The following is a 12,716-nucleotide window of genomic DNA, read 5'->3' on the forward strand; positions in this document are numbered from 1 at the left end:
TTAGTAGAGACAGTGTTTCACCATGTTGGCTAGGCTGGTCTCAAACTCCTGACTTCAAGTGGTCTGCCCACCTCAGCTTCCCAAAGCCACCACACCGGGCTGCAATCTGTGTTTTAACAAGCCATCGAGGTGATTCAAATGCTCACTGAAGTTTGAGAACTGCAGATATAGTGTGACAATGGATTTGTCATGTCAGTTTCTCTTTGTAGCTCTTTTCATATTTATTTTATATATTCTGAAGTCATATTATTGCACTATATGAATTAGAGTGGCTGTATCTTCCTGATTAATTAAAACTATTTCAGTATATTTGGTAAAGACTTGCAGGCTTAAAGTCTACTTTGATACTAAAATAGTCTTGCTAACTTTCTTTTGATATCTGCTTATTGGCTAGTTTTCCATCGTTTGACTTTAAATCTTTCTCTGCACTTAAGTTTTGGCTGAATGTGGCATTTGTAAAATAGTAAATTACCTTTTTAAAAAAATTCAATCTGATAGTATCATAATTGGGGATTTTAGTCCACCTACCTTTTAATTCATTTCTACCATCTCACTTTCACAGTCTATATACTCCGATTTTTCTTTTTCTTTCTTTCTTTTTTTTTTTTTTTGAGGCAGTCTTGCTCTGTCATCCAGGCTGGAGTGCAGTGGCATGATCTCCGCTCACCGCAACCTCCACCTCCCGGGTTGAAGTGATTCTCCTACCTCAGCCTCCCGAGTAGCTGGGACTACAGGCACTTGCCACCATGCCCGGCTAATTTTTGTATTTTTAATAGAGACAGGGTTTCTCCATGTTGGCCAGGCTGCTCTCGAATCCTGACCTCAGGTGATCCACCCGCCTCGGCCTCCCAAAGTGCTGGGATTATAGGCATGAGCCACCGCGCCCGGTCGATTTTTTGTTTTGTTTTGCTTTTCCCCATTTTTACTTCTTTGGGTTGTTTCAGATTTAGTTTTTCTCCATTCCATTTTTTCCACTGTAGTTTTTGTGGTTATCCTAAAATTTTTAACCTGCATATTTAATTTTCAAAAGTCCAAATTTAATTAATGCTTCTAATCTGAAGAGTGTAAGAAACTTATGATGTTTTAATGTTAAATTGCATTTCTCCTGACATATGATTTCTTTTTGTTTTGTTTTGTTTTTGTTGCCATTGTTTTGACACAGAGTCTCGCTCTGTCACCCAGGCTGGAGTGCGGTAGTGCAATCTCGGCTCACTGCTAGCTCCGCCTCCCGGGTTCATGCCATTCTCCTGTCTCAGCCTCCCAAGTAGCTGAGATTACAGGCGCCCACCACCACGCCCAGCTAATTTTTTGTATTTTTAGTAGAAACGGGGTTTCACCGTGTTAACTAGGATGGTCTTGATCTCCTGACCTCGTGATCCCCCCCGCCTTGGCCTCCCAAAGTGCTGGGATTACAGGCATGAGCCACCGCGCCCGGCAGGTATGTGATTTCTTAATCGAGCATTTTGTTTTAAAATTTATTTGCAACTCCATAAATTAGATGTTGTTTAATTCCATCTTTGCGTTTAGATATTAATATATTATTTTCTTGAAATTGAGATCCTCCAAGATCCGTTTCTTCTTTACAAAATCTATCATGTAGGAGTTCATCAAATCTTTTAAGTTTTGATGGTGGTAAACTTTCTCAATATTTGTATGAAAAATTCTTCATTTCATCTTTCTATTAAATGGTAGTTTTACTGCGTAAACAATTATATGATCATGGTTATTTTATCTCCAACAATTTAAAAATAGTATTCCACTGTCTTCTCACTTCCATGTTGCAAGTCAACTGTCAAATTAATTGTTCTTCTTTGGTAGTAAACCTTTCTCATTCTTTTTAATGGATTTTTTTTTCTTTTTTGTTTTACTTTCATAGTTTCCCTGTAAGTGTCTAAGTATAGATTTCTATTTAACTTGCTTGAGATTTGTTGGGATGTCTGAATCTAAGAATTAGTCTTCTAATAGATATAACAATTCAACTCTACAATTTTTATATAACTTAGTCTGTTAAGTTTTTTGTTTTCTTTCAAATATTGTTTTTCTTCTTTCTATTATCTTTTTAGAAATCTGATTACATTAGATTATCTTGCCCCATCCTCAATACCTCTTGATCTCTCTTATATTTTCATTCTTTTTGAAGTCTTTCTATTTCTAACTATATTTTTATCTGATAATTCCAATATCTACCATCTTTGTGGGTCTGTTTCTATAGTTTCCTGTTTTGCTGATTCTTATTCATGATGGCTTGTTTCTCCAAGTTATTATTTGTATGTATGTCTGTGTGTGTGTGTGTGTGTGTGTGTGTGTGTTTGTGTACAGAAAGTAAGAGAGAGAAAGAATGTTGATGCCAGATAGTCCATGGAATTCAACACGTAGAAGTTCATTTGAGATCTGAATTTAAGGAGCAATACCAATTTGGGATCTTTTTCTTTTTTTTTTTTTTTAATCATTACAGGGTCTTGCTCTGTTGCCGTGGCTGTAGTACAGTGGCACGATCTCAACTCACTGTAGCCTCCACCTCCCAGGTTCAAGCAATTCTCATTCCTCAGCCTCCCGAGTAGCTGGGACTACAGGCGCTCACCACCACACCTGGCTAAATTTTGTATTTTTAATACAGACAAGGTTTCACCATGTTGGCCAGGCTGGTCTCAAACTCCTGACCTCAGGTGATCTGCCGGCCTTGGCCTCCCAAAGTGCTAGGATTACAAGTATGACCCCCAGTGTGCCTGGCCAGGATCTTTTTAACTACCATATAGATATTGGCAATTATGGCCCCAAACCCGTGTGGTTAAAAATTCTCAGAAGAAACATTTAACAATATTTTGTCCATCTTTATCTGTTATTTGTATTTCACTACATCAATTGATAGTCTATTTTACTGCAAGCCATCTTATGTCCTCTTTGAGAACAGTTTAAATTGTAACCACAAAATGAAAGGAATAAATTGAAGAACAACTAAAGGCTCGTTGATTACAACATTGGATTGGTTTTAAATAAAATTTTGCTAGGATCTCAGGGAACATAAGTCAATGTGCTTTGCTCTTAGAGCAAGTTTCAGGCCATTGCTTGAAGCAATGATAGCAGAATGAATTGATTTTAAAGAGCGCTTAGGCAGGCTCAAAGTCTGAGCTGGGAAAACATGGAAGTTCCAATTCAACATTAAATATTTACATGGCAGTTAAAATTTAAAGACTTAGAAACTCAGACCTGGGTTTGCTTGCCAATATGAATGGGCAGGTTGGAGTAGCATGGACTCTGTGTAAAAGAGAGTGATGAAGTTCCAAAATATGCTAAGTGAAAACCTGTAAATGCAGAACCTTTGTCTAGTGTGCTGCCTTCCATGTAAAAATAGGAGGCTGGGCATGGTGGCTCACGCCTGTAATCCCAGCACTCTGGGAGGCCAAGGCAGGTGGATTGCTTGAGGTCAGGAGTTCAAGACCAGCTTGACCAAGATGGTGAAACCCCGTCTCTACTAAAAATACAAAAATTAGCCAGGCATGGTGGTGAGTGCCAGTAATCCCAGCTACTAGCGAGGCTGAGGTAGGTGAATTGCTTGAAACTGGGAGGCAGAGGTTGCAGTGAGCTGAGACTGTGCCACTGCACTCCAGCCTGGGTGACAAAGCGAGATTCTGTTTCAAAAAAAAAAAAGAAAGGAGGAGAAGGATATGAATTTACTTGTATGTGCATAAGATATCTACAAAAGGATACCCAGGAAACCAAGAATATTGATGCCTCTGGGGATAGAAACTGGGTGGTTGGGACAGAGGTAACACAGATTTTTCCATATGTACCATTTTGAACCTCTTGAGTTTTGAGCCATGAGAATACATTATCTATTCAAATAAGTAGATATGTAGATGCACAGATTCATAGCTATGAAGATATATGAGAAGAAAAGCCAGTGAATAAATGAATGAGCAGGGGAGTGACTGAACGTGCCCCTGACTGGATGCACTGCTTGCTAGCTGTTGCCTAACTCCTGTGTTCCTTCATTTCCTCATCTGTAAAATGGGAATAATAGCACCTACCTCAAAGGGTTATTGTGAAAATCAAATGAGTTAAAACAAGGAATTAGAACAAAGTTTAGTCATCATAAGTACAAAAAAAGTTAGCTATCATTATTTTATGGCTGTTACCCTTGTGACTTTCGGAGCTTACTTACCCAACTAAACACAGGCTTTGTACTCAGCTATATCTGGATTTTTTTTTTTTTTTTTTTTTAGACGAAGTCTTGCTCTGTAGCCCAGGCTGGAGTGCAGTGGTGCCATCTCGGCTGACTGCAATCTCCGCCTCCTGGGTTCAAGTGATTATCCTGCCTCAGCCTCCCGAGTAGCTGGGACTACAGGCGCCTGCCACCACACCTGGCTCATTTTTGTATTTTTAGTAGAGACGGGGTTTCACCATATTGGCCAGGCTGGTCTTGAACTCCTGACCTTGTGATCCTCCCACCTTGGCCTCCCAAAGTGCTGGGATTATAGGCGTGAGCCACTGAGCCCACCCTATATCTGGATTTTAATCCAGGCTTGCCTCCATATCTTCTGTGAGATATTGTGCAGGATTTTAAACTTCTCTTTCCCTCAGTTTTTGTATTTGTAAAATGTGAATAATAGTAATATAACAGCAACAATAACAATTCAGAAAGCAGACTCACTTGATATTTGTTGATATTAGGAAATTCTTGATATTTTCGGTGTGATAATCATACTGAGTTTATTTTTACTTTTTAGAGATAGAGTCTCACTCTGTTGCCCAGGCCAGCATGCAGTGGTGTAATCTCTAGGCTCACTGCAACCTCTGCCTCCTGGGCTCAAGCAATTCTCCCACTTCAGCCTCCCAAGCAACTGGGACTACAGGCATGTGCCACCACACCCTGGCTTTTTTTTTTTTTCTTTTGGTAGTGATGGAGTTCTGCCACGTTGCTCAGGCTGATCTCGAACTCCTGGACTCAAAGGATCTGCCTGCCTCGGCCTTCCAAAATGCTGACATTACAGGCTTGAGCCACTGTGCCCAGCCTATTGTGTTTAATTTTAATGAGTCCTGTATTCTATAAATACAAACTAAAATATTCATGGATAAAAACATATAAGATCTGCTTCAAAATTGTAAAGGGAAGAACGGGTGGGGGTATGAATAAAACAGAAGTGGTCATGAATTGATGATTGCCATGAGAGAGTGACGGGTACATGGGGCTCAACACTTGATTTTCTCTGCTTTTGTGTATATTTGAATTGTTCCCAGATAAAAAGCGTTTTTTTAAGAGACTACAGTAAAGTGAGAAAACGCATCATACAGTAGCAAGAATGCAGTAATAACTAAAAAAAAAAAAAAATGGCTGCTGGTAGCCAGGTGTAGCAGTAGTTGTAGTATCGTGATAATTTTTATTAGCTTCAGTTAAATGGTCAGGAACAAAGCCTGATAGGCAAGGGAATGGATTAACTGATATGTGAGGAGAATCATCCCTTTTTAAGTTATCCTAACAAAGATCCCACTTTTCTTATGTTTAAGGGAGCATCAACCCCCACAGGTACAGAGAGGTCTGCAGAACTCTAACATATAACATTCACAGAACTCGGCCACAAACCAGACCCCGAAACATGCTAGAATTCTCTCTCCATTGTTGAATGTTAGCAGCCACTTTGCCTTCATTTAGAGCTTCAATTAAACAGTATCAAATAGGGCAGGTATTTTCTTTTATTTCTGCAAATGTATCTTTACAATCAAATACCTCATTTTTAGCCATTCGCCCTTGAAAAACTGAAAGTGATTTCAAATAGTGGTGTGTGGCTAGCTTTAACATGGATAGTCATTAGTATTAGAGGAGTGGGGATTTAGAAATACTGCCTTAAGAAAAGTTTCCCCCTTAACTTATTTTTTACCCTTCCCACCTCTGTCTCCATGGAAATGAGGTCAGAGGCCACGGAGAGCTCCCAGGGAGCCAGCAGCTGGGAATGAGAATTCTCACTTAGAGATTTCAGCTGAAAGCTATAAACTCCTTTATAAAGACCAGCTGAGTCTTTTGGCCACCATAGTCTCCTTTTTACACTAATAAATAGGTGGCTTTTTTTTTCTTTTGTCTCTCTCTTGTGGCACATACATGGAGGAAGAAGAGGTGCCACTACGTAATAACATTTTTGCATTTATACTTGAACTTCTGTGCAATAAATCCAGATGGAGATATTCCTTAAGAATTTATTTTCAAGTTAATATGTTTAAATGATAGTGTACATATGGAATTAAGCAATTATCACTTGCTTGATCTCTGTCCTTTCAAGTTTATGATAACACCAGATATTCGAAGACAAATATATGTGAAGTTATTCATTACATGCTATCAGTTATAAATAATTTTAATAGAATGTCACCATGACATAATTCAAAATCACTTAATTAAAAGAAAAAACAAATCCCAAGATAAGAGCAGTTGGTACCATTAAACAAAATGTTTTATGAATTAAAGTATACTTTACTATTAGCACCTGTTTTTGTTGAACTGTTAACGCAACTCCATATTTTTTTGCACTTTAAGTATTCAGTTTATTTACTCATAAATCATTTGAAAATATCTGAGAAGGGTGACTACTCAAATATGCCAAATACTTTGTTATTTTTATAAATTATATATTATTGTTTAGTAGCCGAATATTTATTAAAACAATATGAAATGTAAATTTAGTTAAAAAAAAACAAAACCCTAGCAAGTTTTTTTTTAATTTGGAGCTATAGGAGTCTGTGTTTCAAACTTTTTTTTCCTTTATGCCACACTTTTTTTTATAGTTCAATAGCCTTAATAAGATTCAGCATTATTTCCAAGAACTTTTACGAAATTTCATCATTACTCTTACATAAAACACTGAGTTATTACTTTTAATCATCAATCACACAACTGCTCTGAGTTTTCCAGAACTTAGCTTCAGCAAGCATCAGAACCACACACCTCTCTCAGACACTTTCACATTCTTTCTCTCTCTGTTTTTTCAATGTTGTGGTCAGCAGTCTAATGATGTCAGGCTTTTATTCTTTAGTGTTTCCTTTGTCTTTGGGCCGTTTCGCATGTCCCTGCTGAGCTCTCTCTCTCTCTGTCCTGGGTTGAGCCCTTATTCCATTTTCCCCTGCTCTCAGAAGTGAAACAGAACATCGTGTTCCGAAGCTGCCCAGCACACATGCTTCACGATGCTGCCAAGTTTGCAGCTGACCAATTGGCCTACTTTAGAGGACTCGCATTTATAAAATTTACAAGTCTTTATTTCCACCCGCCCATCACCTCCTCCCCACCCCGCCAAAAAAGAGTATGCCAAATGCACTGATAAATCAAGAGTTTTTTGGTGTTGCAACAAAATGGGCAGTCATTTCTTTGCCCTTCGCTAGCTCTCAGCCTTGCTATTCCCTCCTGAATAGATGGAAAATATAGGTTGCTGTACAGTACAAAGACATTCAAAAGTGACTGCCTCTGTATTAATAACTAATTTCAAAAGAAATATACAAACGAAATGATATGCTCTTCTATTTTTTTCGGAATTCAGCATTTCTAAAGTAATTCCTTTCCAAAAACTGATCCAGGCAAACCTGTCTTCTTCCAAATTAGGAAGACAGAGTTAATGCTTTGCTTTTTCAGTGAGATCGGGTCAGGCAAATCTTATGGATTTAGATATTTTGAACACTCCTTATTGGCATTTGAATCTTCTAAGCTTTATAATAGATTAAAGATCAAGTAGGACAGGGTAAGGATTTAACGGAGCAAAGAAAAGTTGTAGGAATTGGTTTCTTATGATTTTAGTGATTCCTGCCCCATTCTTCAAGAAAAGGAACTCAGTCAAGGGTAGATCCAGGTTATTGCAAAGCTTATAAAATATGGAGCTCTCTTTATGAAAAAGAATATGAAATTAAGCCCAAGAGTAAATATCTACTTAGAATAAGAAACCATAACAAATTACAAACTTTAAAAAGCATCCAGAAAAATAGCATCATTACTATTAGTATTAAGAATTATTGTTACTATTATAACTTCACTATTTGACCCACCTATGTAACACTTCTTTTCCGTACTTTTTTGACTTTATCCTCTTTGATCGTTCCTCAAATAGCCAAAACTTTATAATACTATTTTGTGTAAAGAGAATAGAAAGATAATTTTGTTTCTCTTCTGGCATGGCAGATAGAAATATGTTTTTTGTTATTAATGGCTTAGAAAATAATCTTTCAGCTTGAGAACTATTGGTCCTGCCACAGCTGAAACAATCTCTTGCTCCAGAGGTGCTTCATGCCCTAAGAAAAGTCCTCAGAGACTCCAGACCTTTGATCCTGCTGGGCAGGGCTCCAGCTGACCCTTTGGCCATTGTCTCAGCAAACTGATCCAGCATCCCATTTGGTGTCCCGGGTGGAAAGGGCAAGGCTCAAGATGCTGGTGGTGGGGACTTTGTCTGGAGAACCCTGAGCAGAGGGTGATGGAGCATCTCATTCCAAACCTTCTCCTTGGTGCCAAAGTTGGATTTCAGATACCTGGGGAGGCTCCACATGTTGCAGGGTGTCACTGGAGGTTAGCAAAAATTGAGAGAGTACGTTCGACCTACCAGCCTTCCACACAGACCCAGAATGTAGAGATCGACCCTCTGGCTGGTGTGGCTCTCCATGCATCCAGCTATACCTCAAATCCCTGCGAAGGACACACAGAACATTGGAAGGGCCTGTGAAAGTAAGTGGCTGTGAAACTAAAAGCTCATTAACTTTATGAAAATCCTCCCCTCTGTTCAGTGCTCATAATATAGGGGACATTCATGGAACTGAAAATAGAAATGAATTCTCTGGCCAAAGTGACCCCTATTTGGTATTCTCAAAATTTTAAGCTCCACAGGGCAGGGATTTTGTCTGCTTGGGTCACTGCTGTATCTTCATCTTCTTCTGAATATTGTTCCATTTGTTAAGGGGACCAAAATTAGTTAGCAATGCCTTTTATTTTCCTGAATTAACATAGGCTGGCCAACTGGAAGCTACTGGCTATTGCTCACTTTTAATTTCTTCACATACCTTTGAGATACTTGTTCTTACATCATCCAAGCTCCTCCGCTCCCCCCTTCATTTTGTTGTGGGGGTGGGTTTTGAAGCATAGTTTAAGCATCATGTCATCTTCTTTTCATTTTGAGTGCATGCTCTATCGCTGCCCAGATAGTCAAATGTCAAGCCTTTTTGGCTGGGACTCTTCCAGTTGTATTACAGTGCTGGAACTTTTTTAAAGTAGAAAAGCCCTTTACCCTGTTTTTAAATACCAGTTTAAGATATTAGAAGAATATTTTTGAAAGTATGAACATATTGTGTTGTTTCTTGAGGATTCTGAGATGCTTCTTTTGGCCTACGGGGAGAAAATAATGCAGTCAATTTGGTCAGTGTGAGATTATATTGGGTCTCTTCATTTCTTAAGCTTGCAAGTCGCAATATGGCCATCTAAGCATTCAGATAGTGAGTCAGTAGGTTCTCTTCCTCCTCACTATCTATACATTTAGATGGCCACATTCTGACTTACAGACTTAAGAAATGAAGAGACCCTGAGGCTGGGTGTGGTGGCTCATGCCTCCACAGCACTTTGGGAGGCCAAGGTGGGTGGATCACTTGAGGTCAGCAGTTTGAGACCAGCCTGGCCAACATGGTGAAACCCTGTCTCTACTAAAAATAATACAAAATTAGCCAGGCGTGGTGGCGCACAATTGTAATCCCAGCTACTTGGGAGGCTGAGGCAGGAGAATCGTTTGAACCTGGGAGGCAGAGGTTGCAGTGAGCTGAGATTGCACCATTGCACTCTAGCCTGGGTGATAGAGCAAGACGCTGTCAAAAAAAAAAAAAAAAAAGAAGTTGAAAACATAGAAATGAAGAGACCCAAAATAATCCACACATTGACCAAATCAACTGCATTATTTTCACCCATGGGCCAAAAAAACTCATAGATTACACAGAATATTAGGGCTGGGATGACACAGTGTCTTCTCCTCTTTACTAGTGAAGAAACTGACCCTCAAAAGGATAAAATTAATTGCTCAAAGTAGTAATCACAAGTTGCATCAATCAGAAGCTCTATAAGGGAAGCATAATAAAGTTATTCTTCCAAATAAGTGTCTTAGTTCATTCAGGCTGCTATACCAAAATGCCATAGATTCGGTGGCTTAAAAACAAGGAAAATTTATTTCTCAAAGTTCTGCAGACTAGGAAGTTCAAGATAAAGGCAGCAGATTTGGTGTCTGGTTAAGGCCGACGTTTCCTTGGTGCATAGAGGGTGCCTTCTCACCATGTCCTCACATGGTGGAAGGGCAAGGGGTAACCTTTGGGCCCCTTATTTATTTTTTTAAGAGGCAGGGTCTGACTCTGTCACCCAGACTGGAGTACAGTGGTGCAATCATAGCTCACTTGAACTCCTGGGCTCAAGTGATCCTCGTGCCTCAGTCTCCCAAGTAGCTGGGACTACAGTCTTGCACCACCACATGCAGCTAATTAAAAAAACATTTTTTGAGGCCGGGCGTGGTGGCTCATGCCTGTAATCCCAGCACTTTGGGAGGCCAAGGCGGGAGGATCATCTGAGGTCAGGAGTTCAAGACCAGCCTGACCAACATGGAGAAACCCTGTCTCTACTAAAAATACAAAATTAGCCAGGCATGGTGGCACATGCCTGTAATCCCAGCTACTCAGGAGGCTGAGGCAAGACAGTCGCTTGAACCTGGGAGGCAGAGATTGTGGTGAGCCGAGATCGTGCCATTGCACTCCAGCCTGTGCAACAAGAGCAAAACTTTGTCTCTAATATATATATATATATATATATATGTTTTTTGTAGAGATGGGGTTGGAGGGTCTTGCTATGTTGCCCAGGCTGGTCTTGAACTCCTGGCCTTCAGTGATCCTCCCACCTCGGCCTCCCAAAGTGCTGGGATTACAGCTGTGAGCCACCACATCCGGTTGGGCCTCTTTTATAAGGGCACTAATCCTGTTCATTAGAGATCCAAGTTCATTACCTAATCACCTCCCAAAAGCTTCACCTCCTAATACCATCACCTTGGGGATAAAGACTTCAACATAAGAATTGAGGAGGGGGGTGGCCAGGCATGGTGGCTCACACCTGTAATCCCAGCACTGTGGGAGGCTGAGGCGGGTGGATCACCTGAGGTCAGGAATTCAAGACTAGCCCGGCCAACATGGCAAAACCCCGTCTCTACTAAAAATATAAAAATTAGCTGGGTGTGGTGGTGCACACCTGTAATCCCAGCTACTTGGGAGGCTGAGGCAGGAGAATTGCTTGAACCCAGAAGGCGGAGGTTGCAGTAAGTCGAGATCACACCACTGTATTCCAGCCTGGGTGACAGAATGAGACTCCATCTTAAAAAAAAAAAAAAAAAAAGGAATTGGGAGGGATGGCAGGGAGGACTCACAAACATTCAGACCATAGCAGTAAGTTTTGAAACTTTCCTTATCTCTTATTTTCATTTTTCCATCAGCTCTTATCTCTAATACCATGATAACTGTGATTAACTATGTCAGACTCAGTAACGTTTGAAACCCCTATACCTATATATTATGATAAGGAACACTGGGAGACCAAGAAAATCAGAGACATTATCTTGGAGGGACTTGACATTGGCATGGTGCTGGCCACTGGTAGAATACTTTCTGAAGTAAAACTGAGTACACTCGAACCTTGTCTCAGTTGCCTGTACAGTACTGCAAATGCAAGACTTATTCATTCATTCAACAGACATTTATTAGAGCATTGCTCCAAGCCAGGCACTTTGCTCAGAGGGGCTTAAATAGATAAAAAAAAAAAAAAAAGACATGGATCCTGCCTTCCAGATCATAATTGAGTGGAGAAGCAAATACATAATGTACAGTAATGTTCTGCATAATAACGCTTTGGTCAATGACAGACTGCATATAATAGGACAGTGGTCCCATAAGATTATAATGGAGCTGAAAAATTCCTATTGCCTAGCAATATCATACCCAGTGTAACACTGCAGTACAATGCATTACATGACTCAAGTCAAAGTGTTAAAAAAAAATTTAAGTTCAGAAAATAAAAATGTTATAGTAAGTTAAAGTTAACTTATTTTTGAAGAAAAAAATTGTTATGAACTTAATGTAGTTTAGATGTTTATAAAGTCTAAAGTAGCTTATAGTAATGTCCTAGGCCTTCAAATCCACTCGCCACTCACTCACTGACTCACCCAGAGCACCTTCCAGTCCTGCAATCTCTATTCATGGTAAGTGTCCTATACAAGGTGTACTTTTATTTATTTATTTATTTATTTATTTTTTATTTCTTTTTGAGACAGACTCTTGCTCTGTTGCCCAGGCTGGGAGTGCAGTGGCGTGATCTCGGCTCACTGCAACTCCTCCTCCCAGGTTCAAGCGATTCTCCTACCTCAGCCTCCCGAGTAGCTGGGACTACAGGCACGTGCCACCACGCCTGGCTAAATTTTGCATTTTTAGTAGAGACAAGGTTTCATCATGTTGGCAAGGCTGGTCTTGAACACCTGGCCTCAAGTGATCCATCCGTCTCAGCCTCCCAAAGTGCTGGGATTACAGGTGTGACCCACCGTGCCCGGCCTATTTTTAAAGCCTTTTATGCCATATTTCTACTGTACCTTTTTATTGTTTCCATACACAAATGCTGACCATTATGTTAAAATTGCCTACAGTATTCAGTACGGTAACATGCTGTAGAGGTTTGTAGCCTAGGAGCAATG

This window comes from Hylobates moloch, unplaced genomic scaffold (genome assembly GCF_009828535.3).
Source record: "Hylobates moloch isolate HMO894 unplaced genomic scaffold, HMol_V3 SCAFFOLD_23, whole genome shotgun sequence".
Lineage (NCBI taxonomy): Eukaryota > Metazoa > Chordata > Mammalia > Primates > Hylobatidae > Hylobates > Hylobates moloch.